Here is a 16,015-nt window from a genome sequence, read left to right on the forward strand (position 1 = left end):
GTATGTAGCTGAAAGATCATTCCAAAAAATACAAAGTGTAGAAACATTATAACTCCATCATAATATTATAACTATAAATTTACACTAGAGCTGCAGCTGCTGCGCAAGTCAAACACAGATGTACTTCTATATGTATTAGTAAGCACGCGTTGCGCTGGCGCCTACACCTCCACTCTCGCCACTTTCCACTTGTTACGGTGGTGTATTCAAGCGATGGTGTTTAGGACACTATACCTATATTTCATACATTGCAGTGGCACTTTTGTTACAAATTGTTTACTTACGTTGTTTGCATGAAAATCGGAAAACAGAAATCGATATGATGCAGCGACCAGCTGCGGTGGTTATCGACTTCAAAATGGGCTGCAGCTATAGCTATAAAATATGGTATACTATATGTAATACGAAATGAGACAACAATATAATATTTTTAATCGACGTTGAAGTTTAAAAAAGTATATTTAACTAAAAGTAAAATTTTTATCATGTGGTGTTCAGGCTTTTCAAAAACACCAGTCCTGGCTCTTGAGTATACTCCAGTTATATCGAAACTCGAGGTGTTCAGAATAAAGTTCAAGATATCCAGTTTTATTATTATAGTAATTATTTCAAGGAGACTTAACTCAATTGGAGATAACAAGAAAATTCGATAAAGTATCAAAGTTTGACATAAAGGGAATCTATACTGCACCTATACTTAATAACAATTATATATTTATTTAATAGTTTAAGATTTCCGTATTATTATTAAACTATGAACTTTAAAATATATTCCCTTTTTAATCAATAACCGTAGGCATACATTTCATATTAATCTAGATCTTAACGAAACAAGATGTTTCATAAAAGCTAATATTGTATGGGAGCTAGAAAAAATAATAAATAACAAATTATAATGTTATAAAGAAGAGTCGTTTAGCTGGTGTCGAGTGTACTTTATCATTGTGTAATAGGTCACTGAACGTGTTAAATATGAAATCGCTGATAAATCACGGTAAACAATAAAAAATATTTTGATTTCTGAGTGAAGAAGTTAGGTTTTGTCAATTCTGTCTTTCTAAAGATGTTTTATCATGTATTTCTATTATTAATTGTTACTTATATTTATATTAATGACACAGTACTGTTGAACTAATTTTAGCCAAAAACTAATAGCAATATGTTTTAATATAGTAATTTATTATTACAATATTATACTAGGTGTAGAACTCAAAAGTTAATACTGACGTACCACAAAACGGTGTGAGGTTTAAATAGCTTAAAATGAATTTAAATATTCGTTATACATAATTGTGTATACTAAATAATAGTATACGTCTTACGTAAGGTCCTCAGAACATTTTTTTTCATAACAACCAAAAATTTAAATTGTGGTTTTTTATAAATATCCAATTTCGTAAAAATATAAACTTGAAAATATTGTACACTTTAGTTTGAAAAAAATTTGGTTTCTGTAAGCTTAACTTCTGAGAACCCTTGTATTTTATTGGCGAGTCTTATTTAAAAATTAAAAATGAATATTTTATTAATTCTTAACTGCAAAAAAAAATATCTACAATTTAATAGTTCTTACGAATTTAGTAACATTTTTTTTGCTTCAATAACAACAATAGTGATTAAACTGTACTAGCTGTAAAACCCAACTTTGCCCGGGAAAAAATTACTGATTATATAATACAGCTTTATTTAGGTGTATCTAGGTTTTAGTGTATTTCAGTCAATGTACGTGAAATAATTGGACTAAATTCTGACACTCATAAATAATAATATTAATAGATATACAATCAGTCACAATGAAAGCTGACAAAACACAAACTCACACAGTTCAGTGTTCACAGTCACAGTACACTGACGAAGTGACAAATGACAGGTGCTTTCCATACATGCTAAAATCAGTAACCTCTTAAATAGAATCATCCCCCTCTCCTCTCCACATACAAAAAAAAAATGAAAAATCGGGAGACGTGGTGACACCCGTTAAAGTATTTGAAACAACTCTGTGAATAAAAAATTGGAAAAAAGTTTAATAGTGTCGTCGGAAAATGGGAAAATAAAAAGGCCTGTTCTTTTATATGTATAAAGATTTTCGATATAATTTAATAGATATAAGAACAACTTTTGAAGAACGTTGTGCAAAATTTTCAAAGCGTTTTACTTACAAATAAAAATGTTGTTATTTAGTATACATAAGTCGAAAACAAAAGAAAACATCACAGAAATTATAAATGTCTGTAATCTGTCTATTATATATTTAGCTATATCAAAAAATGAACACAAATATTGTTTTTATGTTTCAATGAAATGTCAATTATTGCATTTACGAACGACTATATCATTTTTTTATAACTTTTGTGCTTGCGTATCCTTATTATTTATTTATTAAGGAACCTTCTACTCCTCAACATTCATATTATAATTTATATTGTGAAAGGCAATATCTGAATATTTCTTACTATTATCATCATATTATATATTATTGTGTATTTGCCTGGTTACTTTATGTTAAAAACATCAAAAACGTCAAAACTTGAGTACCTACGTATATTACATTAATTTATTACGCACACCTATATACTGTAATACTACTATATCCATCTCCTAATCACAAATTCACAAAAAACTTTTATAATACTTCTATCGGGATTAATTGTTTAGTAATGCAGGATGTCAAAAATGTCAGATACAAATTTGTTCTCAACTGCCCACGCAAACGTAATGCTTCATTGTAGGCGTTTTGTGTAGGCAACGTATACAAACAAAAAAATATAATTTTTCGTTCTTCAAACTGAAATTGATTTACAATGAATTAATAATCATCTAGCATATTAAGATTTTTCTCATTTTGCAATAAAAGAATAAAATATAAACTAAATCTAGGAAGATAAACACAGTTTTATATTTTTATTCTATAAAATAATAGGCTAACGCGACACGGTTTTTGTTCTACTAATCTTTTAATCGCGCAAAAGAACTGAAGTTAAGCCTCATCAAAATAATATTAACACGAGTCTAAAGTGGTTATCATTTATTACTCGTTTTAATTTGTGAGTTGTAACTCATTAGAAATATGTTAATTAAAAGTATAAATATAAATTAAAAGTACTAAACGGAAAATATTATTTAAGAATATTAATGGATTAATTAATGTGATAAAAATAAAATCACTTTTCTTACGTTTTGGGAAATATAATGTAAAATAAGTAAATCAGATAAATATTTTAATTTGATGCCGAGTAACTTTGAGTCCTAAGATTTGGTCGTCCACTCTGTATCACAACATAAGATTAAAACAGTGTAACATCCCCTCTAAAGAGCGGATACCTCCAAATAGCGTTGGATGAATATCTACTAGAGAATGGATTTTTTGAAAACAAACTACCAACTTTCTACAAACTGAATACTCTAAAAAGCATACAACATTTAAGTGACCGAGAATGTCCGGTACTTAGAGGATCCGGCGTAATATTATTATTGTTCACATAAAATCAAATAATTGAAACATAATCATATTATCAAACAAACAATAAAAACTTGAAGTTCCCACACATTCGTTCGATAACCGTCAGTATAAGCTTGATGAATTTTGTTTTTAAAAAAACACTGTATTTGAATTAGGTACCTACTCGATAGTAATATAACGCTGCAAACATCAGTTTAAACCGCTTTAGTTTGAATATTATAATATTTATATTGCTCGTCATAATATTATAACATCATTCAGTACCTACTACCTGCTGATAACAGAGTTTACGTAAACGATAGAGGAAATAAATAACTATAATAAATTAGAAACAAACTATAATATTATAAAAAAGCATCATTATCTTTAAGCCTCAAAAACAAAATTGGTACTTACAGTAATAAATTAAAAAGTCTAGTCAATGGATGATAAAAATGCACGTTCAAGTGACCGCGAATTGGCGTTTCGAAAAGGTGTGGTGCACGATAATAATATAATAATAACGTGCTATATCATAATGGCGTGTACATTATTAACATCGATTTCTGCGGTCAAATTTTATAACAGTGTCACACAGAGTCAAGACCACATCAATAATATTGTACTATAATATCTTTTCATGCTCTTGTTTTTACGATTCTTACGAGATGGTTTGTACGTTTGTAGGTACACAAATGGAATAGTTCCAATGATGGAAAGTAAAATACTATAATATGGAATTAATTCAGAAATTTATTCGTCCGTTAGCGTCAATATTGTGAACAATTTTACGAGATATGCTTAACTATAGGATTTACATAATATGTTTACGTACTTCGACCTAACCCGAATGCGATTAAACAGAACGATATCGAACAGAAATAGAAATGTAATGCAATTATTAAAATATTAATAAATTGTATACAGTATTAAATGTATTCTTTGCCATACTTGGTAGTAAATTTAACAGAAAATCAGACCAAATTCTTAGAATAGAAAAATTTAATAAATTACAACTAATAAGAGTTACAAAGCTATAAAAACTTATTTTATATTATGAGAGTAATAGAATTTTACAATTTCTGAGATACTTTTACTAGTTTTACTATATGGAGTAGGAGAATGCTCTTCTTATCACGTATCATATTGTCACATGTGGGTATATACTATATACATATATTGAACTCCATCACTAGGTATATATTAATTATTATTATTTACCGGTGTTACTTTTTGTTTATGAGTTTATGACTAATATGTTATAATATATTTTTAGAAAAAAAAAATATTTTATATTTGATTATTAAATTTTAATTTGCTTCTCGCATATTTGAATTGAATTTAACACAAATTAATTTGCCAAAACTAAAAGTAACCTATAAAAGTAGTTTAAATACTCAAAAACTTCTACCTGATGTATACATATCTCTTGTTATCTCTGTAGAAGTTGAGATATTTGTTGAGTGATTATATTACACCGTTTTAAATACTATTATTTGAACTGAAATCAAAAGATGAGAGATGAGGAAATGAGAGGGCTTTTGCACATTATAAAAACTAATAAAATAAACTAAAAATAATTAATCTACTTGCAAAGAACAGTATATTAATATCATACAAATGTTCAGTAGACATACAATATTGAGCTAATATTGTGTTATTGCCACGATTTAGAAAAAAAAGCCCCAAAATTTAATATAGTAATACACTACTCTGTCCCGACCTCTAAACACAATAACATAACTTTACGCATACACTTCTTAATCCAATACCATCTGTTACATTTAATATATTTCATCAAAAATCTTTTGAACCGTTAAATCCTTTAGATTTAAGATTATGATAATGCTAAGATCATCAACATCGAATATTATAATAATAATAATAATATATAATATAACAATTAACACAGAAATTACATAAAAACAAATATGTTCTCATCTCCGAGAAGAACTTCTATTGGGAAAATATCAAAACGTTGGGTCATAATTAATGATTTATTCATTAAATTGCAATTTTGTTACCTTATGGTTTTCTGCAACGTTAAAACTGTAAGTAAAGATGTGCAATTATAACATTGTATTATAAAATTTTGCATCCTGTTCTATTCGTTGTTCTAATTGTGTTTAATATACTATACATTCCCGTTTCACGAATTAGCTTCTTCGAGAATAATAACGAATTATGCGAATTCATAGTATTTAAAATTTAAAGATAATACTTGAAAAACATATCCCAATAACATGGAAACTATATAACATGACATAATCCATATACATATAACTTGATCACGTGTTATCTAATTATTTTACTTAAATCCATTTGTTAGCTACATACAAGCTACATAATAGTAAAATACCACGAAATGAATGAATGAGTGTTTTGCACTATTTTTTCGTTTATTTATCACTATTTAATATTTTTTTATGTACCTGCTACTGCTTTATATAATATAATATGCATACAGTTAAATATGGAAATTGAATAATTTTTATAAACTGTTACTTTCAGATTCTTCGTGGACTATTATAGAAGACATAGTCTGGAACAGATTAAGTGCTCAAACAACGAATGTCCTAGAAATACATCTACAATATCCGCCACACTCAGACCCGGTAACTTTATCTTGTCTGGTGTTCACATAATAATAAATTTGTGTGTTGTACGGCGTAACGTATATGCAATAAAGGTGCATTCCTGTATTGAAACACTTCGTTTAAAAATTAAAAACGTTCGATTTACTTATTGCGGAATTTTTCATATTATACACAAATACATAATGATTTTGTCGATTTATCGTGTCAATATTCTAATTCGGAAAATCAAGTAAAACTCAACAGTGATAGGAGAAAATTCAAGTTGTACCTAAAAATGCTGAACCTTGTTCAGAAATGCATCATCGAACAGTCGATTAAATCAACCAAATGTATTAAGGAACCAAAACAAAGACCTAAAATATACTGAATTACACCAAGTTTATCTGTGCCGTAGGTGGAATCACTAATATCTTACGGTATAATAGGCTGGGAAGCAGTGCATTCGATAATCCTACAATATCTCAATTACAAAATATAGGTATGCCAAAATCAAAGTCTTAGAGTATTTCTCAATAATTAACGATTGTATTCAATAAAAACTGTATTTAAAGAACACAACATTTTACCTATTAAAATTAAAAAATATATCTAAAAGAATAAAATTAACTTTGGTATTATTATTTTAAAACCCATAATTTATTATAATCAAGATTGCACATGGATTACAAGATACGCAAATAATAACAATTTTCTTATGAAAACGACACATCTAGCAGAAGTAGTACAAAAAGTACAACAAAATGTTCTTTTGTCTGGCCTTCCTTGCCTTTCTTGCCTTCCTAGCCTTCCTAGCCACTACCCCATGAACCCCGGAGCACGCCGCCCGATGGCGTACGTGCGCGACATATATTTTTACCAACGCCCCTGATCCTACTAACAATACTCATACTAACCCGCCGCTCTTTCCTGTCCATCTGTCGTCGACACTATCTACAACACCACCACCTATGCTGCTGACCCACACCCATCTTATTTATCAAGCACAATGTATGATTTATGTTGTATAATGAAAAACTTTAGTTGAACAAAACCCCAATATATATTTAATCCTTATATCTTTGAATTTTATACTAAACGAATTTCAGTATTATACTAATCGAATAAAAGTATGAAATAATTGTGATATTATAATAATTCTACACAGTGACATATGGATATAAATATATAATAGTTTATTAATGAACAATCTGACCCAACTATTGGTTAACTTAATGTTATACCGTATTACCGTGTATCTTAATCGTTGTGTGGTTGTCGTCTCATGCAGGTCAATTCTAACCGTTTTCATAATCCCCGAAATAGCCGGAAATCTATAGTAATATAAACAATTATCATGGTGAATACCCAATTATAATTTTTAGCAAGCCCTGGCCTAGAATTTTATCTACACCAAATTCAGCAATATCGGTGACAGTATAACTCCATCGTCTGCCATAGTCTCCTTAGTCGCGCCAGTCTATTTTAGACTACCATTCCTGTACGTATGCTTCGTCTTCGCTCTCTCCATGTTTGTCAAAGTCTTCCACTCATTTATTTAACTGTTCAACGTTATTTGCAACTATTATCACTCCGTGTTTTTCGCAGTGTTTAATTTTTAAACATAACATTTTTCTTTCGTTTCTACCTTACACTAATGTGTAAATGTTGTTAATACAACATGTTGAGCAGTGACCGTCGGTTTTTGACAGTAAGGACAATTTGATTGCTCGTCAAAAAGAACATGCCGGTGTACGTTTACCATGCACTGTATGTGTTAAATCGCATTTTAAGTCATATCTTAATAAACATAATATGGAGAACTTTCATGGCATGTGTATATTATTAATTAAAAAAATAAATAATTTCATTATTGTAATATATTAATCTATACCTACGTAATAAATATATATATATATATATGAACTCATTATTATTTTTATTGTTTTTACCACATATCATTCTGATAGAGCATGCTTGATAATATTTCTTAATCAAGATCTTGCAAGTATTAATTTTTAAAAAAAACTACGTAAATACAAAAATCTTGTTAGTTCATAGAAAAACTGCCTGCTTCAAAAATCATATTCAGCCTTATATCTACTGATTATAAATTACACTTAAGCCATTATAATATTCTTAAAACATAACTTTACATATGAACCACTTATTTGAGATACGACGTAGGTAAGTCAATAAAAGGTAATTCGGAAAAAATTTTACGCTACCAGTGATACATGGTACATAAAATTAAATATTTTTCTTGCAAATAGTAACACATGATCCGTCTATCATTTGATAATACATTCCACTCAATATCTCAATTTGTGACATTTTGTGACTCACCTCGTTTCTCTAATAGGTGGTTCATTTTGAACAGTGACACCAGGAGGAGGAGGCAGGTGGTGCAAATGCAACCACCTGAAAATTGAAATAATTTTTATTTTTCAAATAAATAGTAAAATATACAAATCTTTTCCCTGTTCATTTACAGTATTTATGTTCAAGATTATGGCCAACACAGTAAATATTAAATAGGTACATGTTCTGAGAAGCTTATCACTATTGTTAATTTTGACCTTTTTTGTAAGACCACAGTTGCACAGATTTTTTGGTTATACACTTATACATCGTTTGCGCATCAACCGTTTTAAAGGTCGTACATCATTTGCGCATCAATATAATTTAACATTAAACTGAAAAATGCATACACCCAAAAGCTCAAGTTGTTTTCAAACTTTAATCTTAAAATGCACATATCTCTAAATTAAATTTTTTAAATATTGTATTGGTATTTCTGTTTTAAAATATATTTGTACCATAGTAATACTGTGTACGCCAAGAAATTTACTACATTCAAAAACATTGACTTAAGTATGCCACTGGTGAAATAAACAGGCTTAATTTTGTAAAAATAATGAGACATTACAATATACCAAGTATTGGAGTATAATATTATTTTTAGTGCGCAAATGATGACCGATATTTTGGCATAGGTAAACAGACGATGCGCAAATGATATACGGCCGTACTGACTACTGAAGTAGTGACGGGGGCACCATTACGAAGGAACAGTAATACTACGCGTTTATTAATACATTTATTTTGGTCATTAATGATATTATTATTATTAATTTCGTTATCTATGATTCATTATATTATGAGTATGTTCGAGTAACTCATTATTACTATTCAGTATTCCGATTTCCGAAGCCGAACATTATATTGAGAAAATATAAATAATAAGTCTAAATTGCCTTACAAAAAAACAATATGGTTTTCCAATTTAATTTTTAAGATAATAGCTGTTTTTAAAATGTTTGTATTTTTCTCGTAAATATTTTATTGTTATAATTAGTTATGTTGTATATTATATTATAATTGTTGAGCTGTATTACTAAGAGCTAAATGAAAAAAAAAAAAAAATTACCAATGTCTTTGATCAAATCGTCAAAAAAACAGCGCGATGTACTTACGACTATTGTGACACGAGATCGAAAAGTAATTTTTTTTAATAATTTTGTATAGGTAGTAGATAATATTATATATTAGAAGTCTTTACTCTTACAATATAATACTACTAGGTAGCACTATCAGTTAATAGTTATTTATTATTACTATTTACTTTAATTTGTAATTAGTGTGTATGTTATAAAATGTAACACAACTTTTATTCTAATTAGTAGATTAGTTTGACTAATCTGGATTAATTTTTACTATGTACAAAGTATGAATTATTTATTGTATTGATATAATTTATATTCACATTTTATTTGCATTGTAAGATAATTACATTTAATGGCTTAATGCTTCAAATTGAAATTAAAATTGTAATATTGACTATACTGATGAACTAGTAAAAAAATGTATGCACTAAAACAAACAAAAATACATTTCCTGTAATTCCAAAGCTCTACTTGGATATAACGTTAAAAATGACACTATAATGTATCAATAAAATTTAGTGCTAATTCATTTGAATGATATTTTTTTTAAACAATTAATACAATATAAATAATGTATTGCCTAATATTAATACATTTTTAGTAGAACTAATTACTAATAAACAAAAAATAAAATTAATTACTTTTGTTTTAAATATATCTTGTCACGGTTATTATTGATTTATAGATGTCATTAATTTGTGGTTAAGAGGTGGGAGTAAAGACTCCCCTCCCCCGTGGCTTATATTGACACTAAAAGTATTTTGCACCTAGGGATTGTAATTTTTGTACCCTTCTTTATATTATTGCCAATTGTATGTTCAAGCTTTCAATAAAGGTAATTTACTATTATTACCTAAGTAAAGTATAGCTGCAAAATTAACACAATAAACAATAATTTATTGAAATAGGGTTCGTTATAGGAGATTTGCTATATTCGTATGCCAAACATTTATCAAATTTAGATATTTTGTATTTAGTACATAACACAAGGTTTCTAGAGTATAATAATTATAAAATGTTGATAACATAGTTTAAAGTGTGACTGTACACGATTGAAAATTGTATTTGTGCTGCAATAAATTATGTAAATAATAATATAATATTATGTCGAAACAAGTAATAGTTACGTCCTAAATGAAATTTGGTCTGTAAATCTGTTTCTTTCTGGTATCCTGTGAGATATTATACTTAAGTACTAAATGTTCAATTAAAAATCACTCCTATGTTTACATATTTTCTTTCAATAGAATTCATATCTTAAAATGTAGATTACAAGTTAAATTATGATCAGCATTTGATTATAATACATAAAGAGTTCAATTTCGACCTCTGTCCTCTATTAATCACAGAGACAATAAATAATCATTAATCAGATAACCGCGATTACGCTCCGCATAAAAGCATATGAATTAGCGATGTGCTATCGTACTTATTTTTGTAGTACTTTATTTGTATTAAAAAAAGCGAATGACGACAGCCAATACAAATTATATGGATATGAAAGGCCACCTAATTATTCCTAATTATTTATTTAATAATGTAATGCTTTACTCTGTGCACAACTGCACAAGGAATACATTTTATTAGAAATTAGGAAATAAGAGTTTACGCAAAAACATTAGAATATGTACAACATCAAAGTTGGATTAAGGGTCAATGCCAACAGTGGAGCAGTTTTTCCTACTCCTAAAATAATGATAATTTCAAACAATTTTTTATGATCCGAGAACGATCTTTAACACTTTCATTTGAACGTGGTATAGGAAAATTAATTTTAAAAACGATTTCTATACAAGGTAACGATGATGATTCTAAAAATGATGTAACGGTTGTTATAATATGTACCTAATGAAGAAAATGATAATAATAATTTGCCTTCTGATATAAAATACAACGACGGGTAACCATTAATATGCTTTATTAATATTGTATTAATTCGTCTTCAAAATTTAAATTAAAAGTAAAAGTATTATGCTATCACGGTTTTTAATTTTAAATTATTTTTTAAAATGTCATAGTAATTAAACAGAATGTGAAAAACGACTATTGTAAAATAATTATCTTAACACATTTTAATTTGTTCACCCATCAAAAGTTGTAGCATAGAGCACAAGCTCCTTTTTCCTAATTGGGCAATCGCGTATTATACGAGGAAAACCATAAGAACATAAAATCACAGATTAAGGGTGATAATCTGTGTAGAAGGTTCTACAAAACATCGAGACGATCGCAGTATACGAGACTCTTACAGCAATATTTATCTTTGATTCTGTAATCTCTTCGACCAAAACAATATAATATGGTGTAGTCATGTATTGACCGTTTGATTTTCCAGCTGCTGCCTATTACTTTATCATGTTAAATTATTTAATTATACATTTTAATCGATGACAATTTAAAAACGAATGCAATACCTTATTGAATACGGCGATATAGTACATTGTTTATGCATCGTTATAGATTAATTTTTCGTTTGGAATCGTTTTTATATGCCTATACAATTTTGTTTAAGTATCTAGTGAGACTCGTGTGATTGGACAATGTACAACGTTTGAAGGAGAGCATCCTTTCATATCGCATAGAACAAAGTTTTCTCTTTAATATTATATTTTAGAGTTGGGTGGCCAACGTATAGTTTGTCTACAACACAACATTTATATATTTTATAGTTTATAAGTAGTCAAGTAGATATAATAAAAAAAAGGATCCATAATTCCTGATTTTTGAAAATGAAATAATTTATTATTCAATAAACGATAGGTACCTGATAAGTTAATAATCCATTAGATTTGTGTTTTACATCAGCCAAATTCAACATAATTTCTTAAACTTTTAACATTACACAATATTAAAAAAATATAAAAACAATTGTATCACTATCATTTTTAAGTAGTTATATATACCTAAACTTAGAGGCTGTAATCTAATTCCCAATATTAATTCTCAATGAACTTATAATCAGCTTAATTTCAAATCTGAGGTGCGGCTAATGAAGGTCTTCTCGTTGGCCATTCTTACGACTGCAGTGCTGTATAAGTAATATATTATGCTAATTATTACAACACATATTTTGCATATTTCAGCTAGTCACTAGCATGCATAAACATTATAAACCTCATAATATCTTTTAAGAGTACCCAGTTTATCCATTCAATCGCCTTGTCTTGCCCGTTATGGTCTAAATTTGATATTATTACTAATGAATATAATATATGTAATCTGAAATTATTTTTTTTTACTTTTTACCATATTTATTTTTTAAGTGTTTAACTCTTTTGAATGACAACATACATTTTAAATTTCATATTCTGAAGCAAAATATTATTCGGAATATTTCAATATATACAAATCCAATTCCGTACAAGTAGGTAGTTAATTAGTTATAACTTACAAATTTAATGTAAATAAAGTATTGATGAGTGGAGTAGAAAGACCAAATCTTGAGAAATACGCCTGTAGTACCACTCATCTAAACTTTAAATTAAATACTTATAAGTTTATAACTCAAAAGCTATTCGTCCAAATTCCGATTTTTATGAGTGCTCCAAACAATATTCTGCTTTGGAATAAAGAATATAAAATACAAATGTTGTCATTACATCAAAGGAATAAAATTTAAAATTGATAACGATAATAACGTTGTATTTTAACGGCCTAAAATTTTTAAGTTTTAACAGTTTTGTAAATAATCAGTGTAGTCTTGAGTTAAACGGATCATCCAGTGTATAATACTGACCTCCGCAGTAAAAAGATTAAAAACCAATATATCGCAATGATATTTTATAGATACCTACCATACAACTGATACTATAATTCCTTATAATAGTGAAGTGCAATAGTGTGAAGAGTGGCGATGACGAGCTAGCGACGCCACCTTCGGCAGGCTATAAAATCAATAGTCTTATCTGAGCAGGCGGACGCACATCTTATCGGTACACTGTTCCGCCGATGATATAACAATAATATAATATAATATTATTAATATTACACGAGCTCGAAAACTAACAGCAATTATGCACGCGATCAAAGTAATATACAATAATATAATCGGTGTGGCAAACAGCAGCGGACGAAAACCAGTCGAAGACGGAGAGGTTATCGCGCCGACCGGCCGCCGAAATGATGATGATGATGATGATGATGCTCGGAAAGCCGGTTCTAGCATGATGATTATTATTATTTTATGTTTTACCAAAACAACACGCGTTGGTATTCTCTGGTCCCTGGTGTATCAAAATATAAAACAATTCATATTATAATTTTCTTTCAATGTCATGTACAAACGCGATATAGGCGTACGATTCAGCACTTTGGTCGCAGCTGACAAAAATAGACGGTTTCCAAAAATATAAATGCCCCCAAATAAATAAATGCCCATACACCATAATAGTATTGCCTTACAAAAATATACTGTTACTATTATCATTGTTACTGCTTTTGATTGGAAAATACATAATATATACTTATTGAACCTAATACCTACCCCTAATATTATTAGGTTTTCTAGCGTTGTTGAAACATTTTTTTATAAAAATGTATTTATCGAACGTAAATACCGATCATATGTACTCTTTATTCGTCGATTTTTGTATTCTACTAAGAGTAGTTATTTTTTAAACTCACATACCATCGAACTAAGTGTCTTTACCCAGCCCACAGGATGTGCAAACGCATGCCTACGTTTTTATGTTACTATTATTACAAACTCGACCGAAGCGCGCACTGCGCTCATGTTTTGAGTTCGGCCATAGATATTGACCTACAACTGCAGAAGTCGTTGCAACTTGCAAGACATATACCGCCGCCGCGATGTTGTCGGTCTTCGATATCGTAACCCGAGATCGATAATAAATAATAATAATAATAATAATAATATGTATTTGCTACGGTGACGGCGGCAGCAGTGCAGTTATCCGTGGCCGGTGGGATATCGAATTTTGTCAGGGGGGAAAAACAAACACAATATCATTCAATCGTGGGTGTGGGTGTACATGTCAACTTTTGTTGGCAAATTATTTTCCGTTGACTATATACGAAATCCCGCTCGCAGACCTACACGTAAACACGTTAGGTATATAAAAATGGTATAATAATATTGTACCATACCTTATGAGATGACGATAATAGTAATAATAGTATTCCGACGGCCCGGTAAATAATATTATTCTCATTGGTTCTCATGCTTATTATAATATTATATAATATATTATATTTTACGAGCAACGAGTTACGGTATAATATTATTATCTGGAAAAACTTCTCACACGGGCGATGGTCCACGGTAACGCGTTTTATTGAGGTAACCGGTTTTCTGGTATGTCGCGCGCGCCGTCGCCATCGTTTCGCAACCGCTCGTAATAATATTGGACTCAATGGCTAGTAATCCGTGCACTGATTGATCGATATTACTTGTGAGTTGTGATCGTTTCGATCCTTCATCGAACAATAACGATATCCCTTCATTAAAATAACATAAGGTGTAACGTTTTTGTCATAAGATGGACTTTCACCCGGTATCGTCGTGTCTTGTCTTTTTTAACGATCATCATGATAATAAGCCGTTGAGCTATGCTCGAAATGAAGGGAAAAAAATTTAAAGGAAAGCATGCAAAAATATGAGGAAAATGTGTTTTGTCTAGCTGATGCCTAATCTCTTTTCTTCAGCGGGCCACATTAGTAAGATTTATTGCCTTTTTCCTCGCATAAACTTAATACAATTAAATAATAGATCCTGAGATTAACGGATTAATCGTCTAAACTCGCAGGCCATCATTATACAATGAAATTTAACACAAATTACACAATAAATTATATATTGTAAGTTGTTTCTTTTTTTTAATATTTATATTATAAAAAATGTTTGGATCATATTATCTATGAATTAAATATTATTTTTACACAATTGAAAAAAAAGGAAATTTTTAGAAAATGTATTGAATATTTTTTTAACACTAAAATTTGCAGCGGGCTACAGGTTGGACATCGCTTGACTACGATAATATAATAATATTAGAAGGGAAATGCAAAAGAGTAAGAAAAATGTACCTGAATATTTAAAATATGTTTTTTACTAGGATATATATTATATACCTGATATTATAGAAGTGGCAAATGTATAAAAACGCATGTCATAACCATGTAAAATTCAAAACTGAGATGTCCGTTTCCATTCACGTTGAACATTTTTTTTCAAAACTATTATGGCATAAATGTACTTGCAAACAAAATAATGCTCTTTAATTTAATAATGTTAGGTTTATGTTATTTGGACCTTATTACAACGACATTCCAAAATGTGTTTAAAACACATTACATAATAATATAATGGTGGGTGTTTATGATTAGTTAAACTTTGTCAAATCCATTTATACATTTACCCCAGTCGCTCCATATTTTTTAAAAACAAGAAGAGAGACTCTCCACGATCCTCCTCAATTAAATTTGATTTATTCCCCCTCCGTAATAATAATACGGTGTACGTTGGTCACAAAATGCCGGTTTTCGTGGAATATAATCTTAATAATAATAATAATAATATATTCTTATTTCGACTGTCG

The sequence above is a fragment of the Myzus persicae genome, unplaced genomic scaffold (assembly GCF_001856785.1).
Source record: "Myzus persicae strain clone G006 unplaced genomic scaffold, MPER_G0061.0, whole genome shotgun sequence".
In the NCBI taxonomy this organism is placed as follows: Eukaryota; Metazoa; Arthropoda; class Insecta; order Hemiptera; family Aphididae; genus Myzus; species Myzus persicae.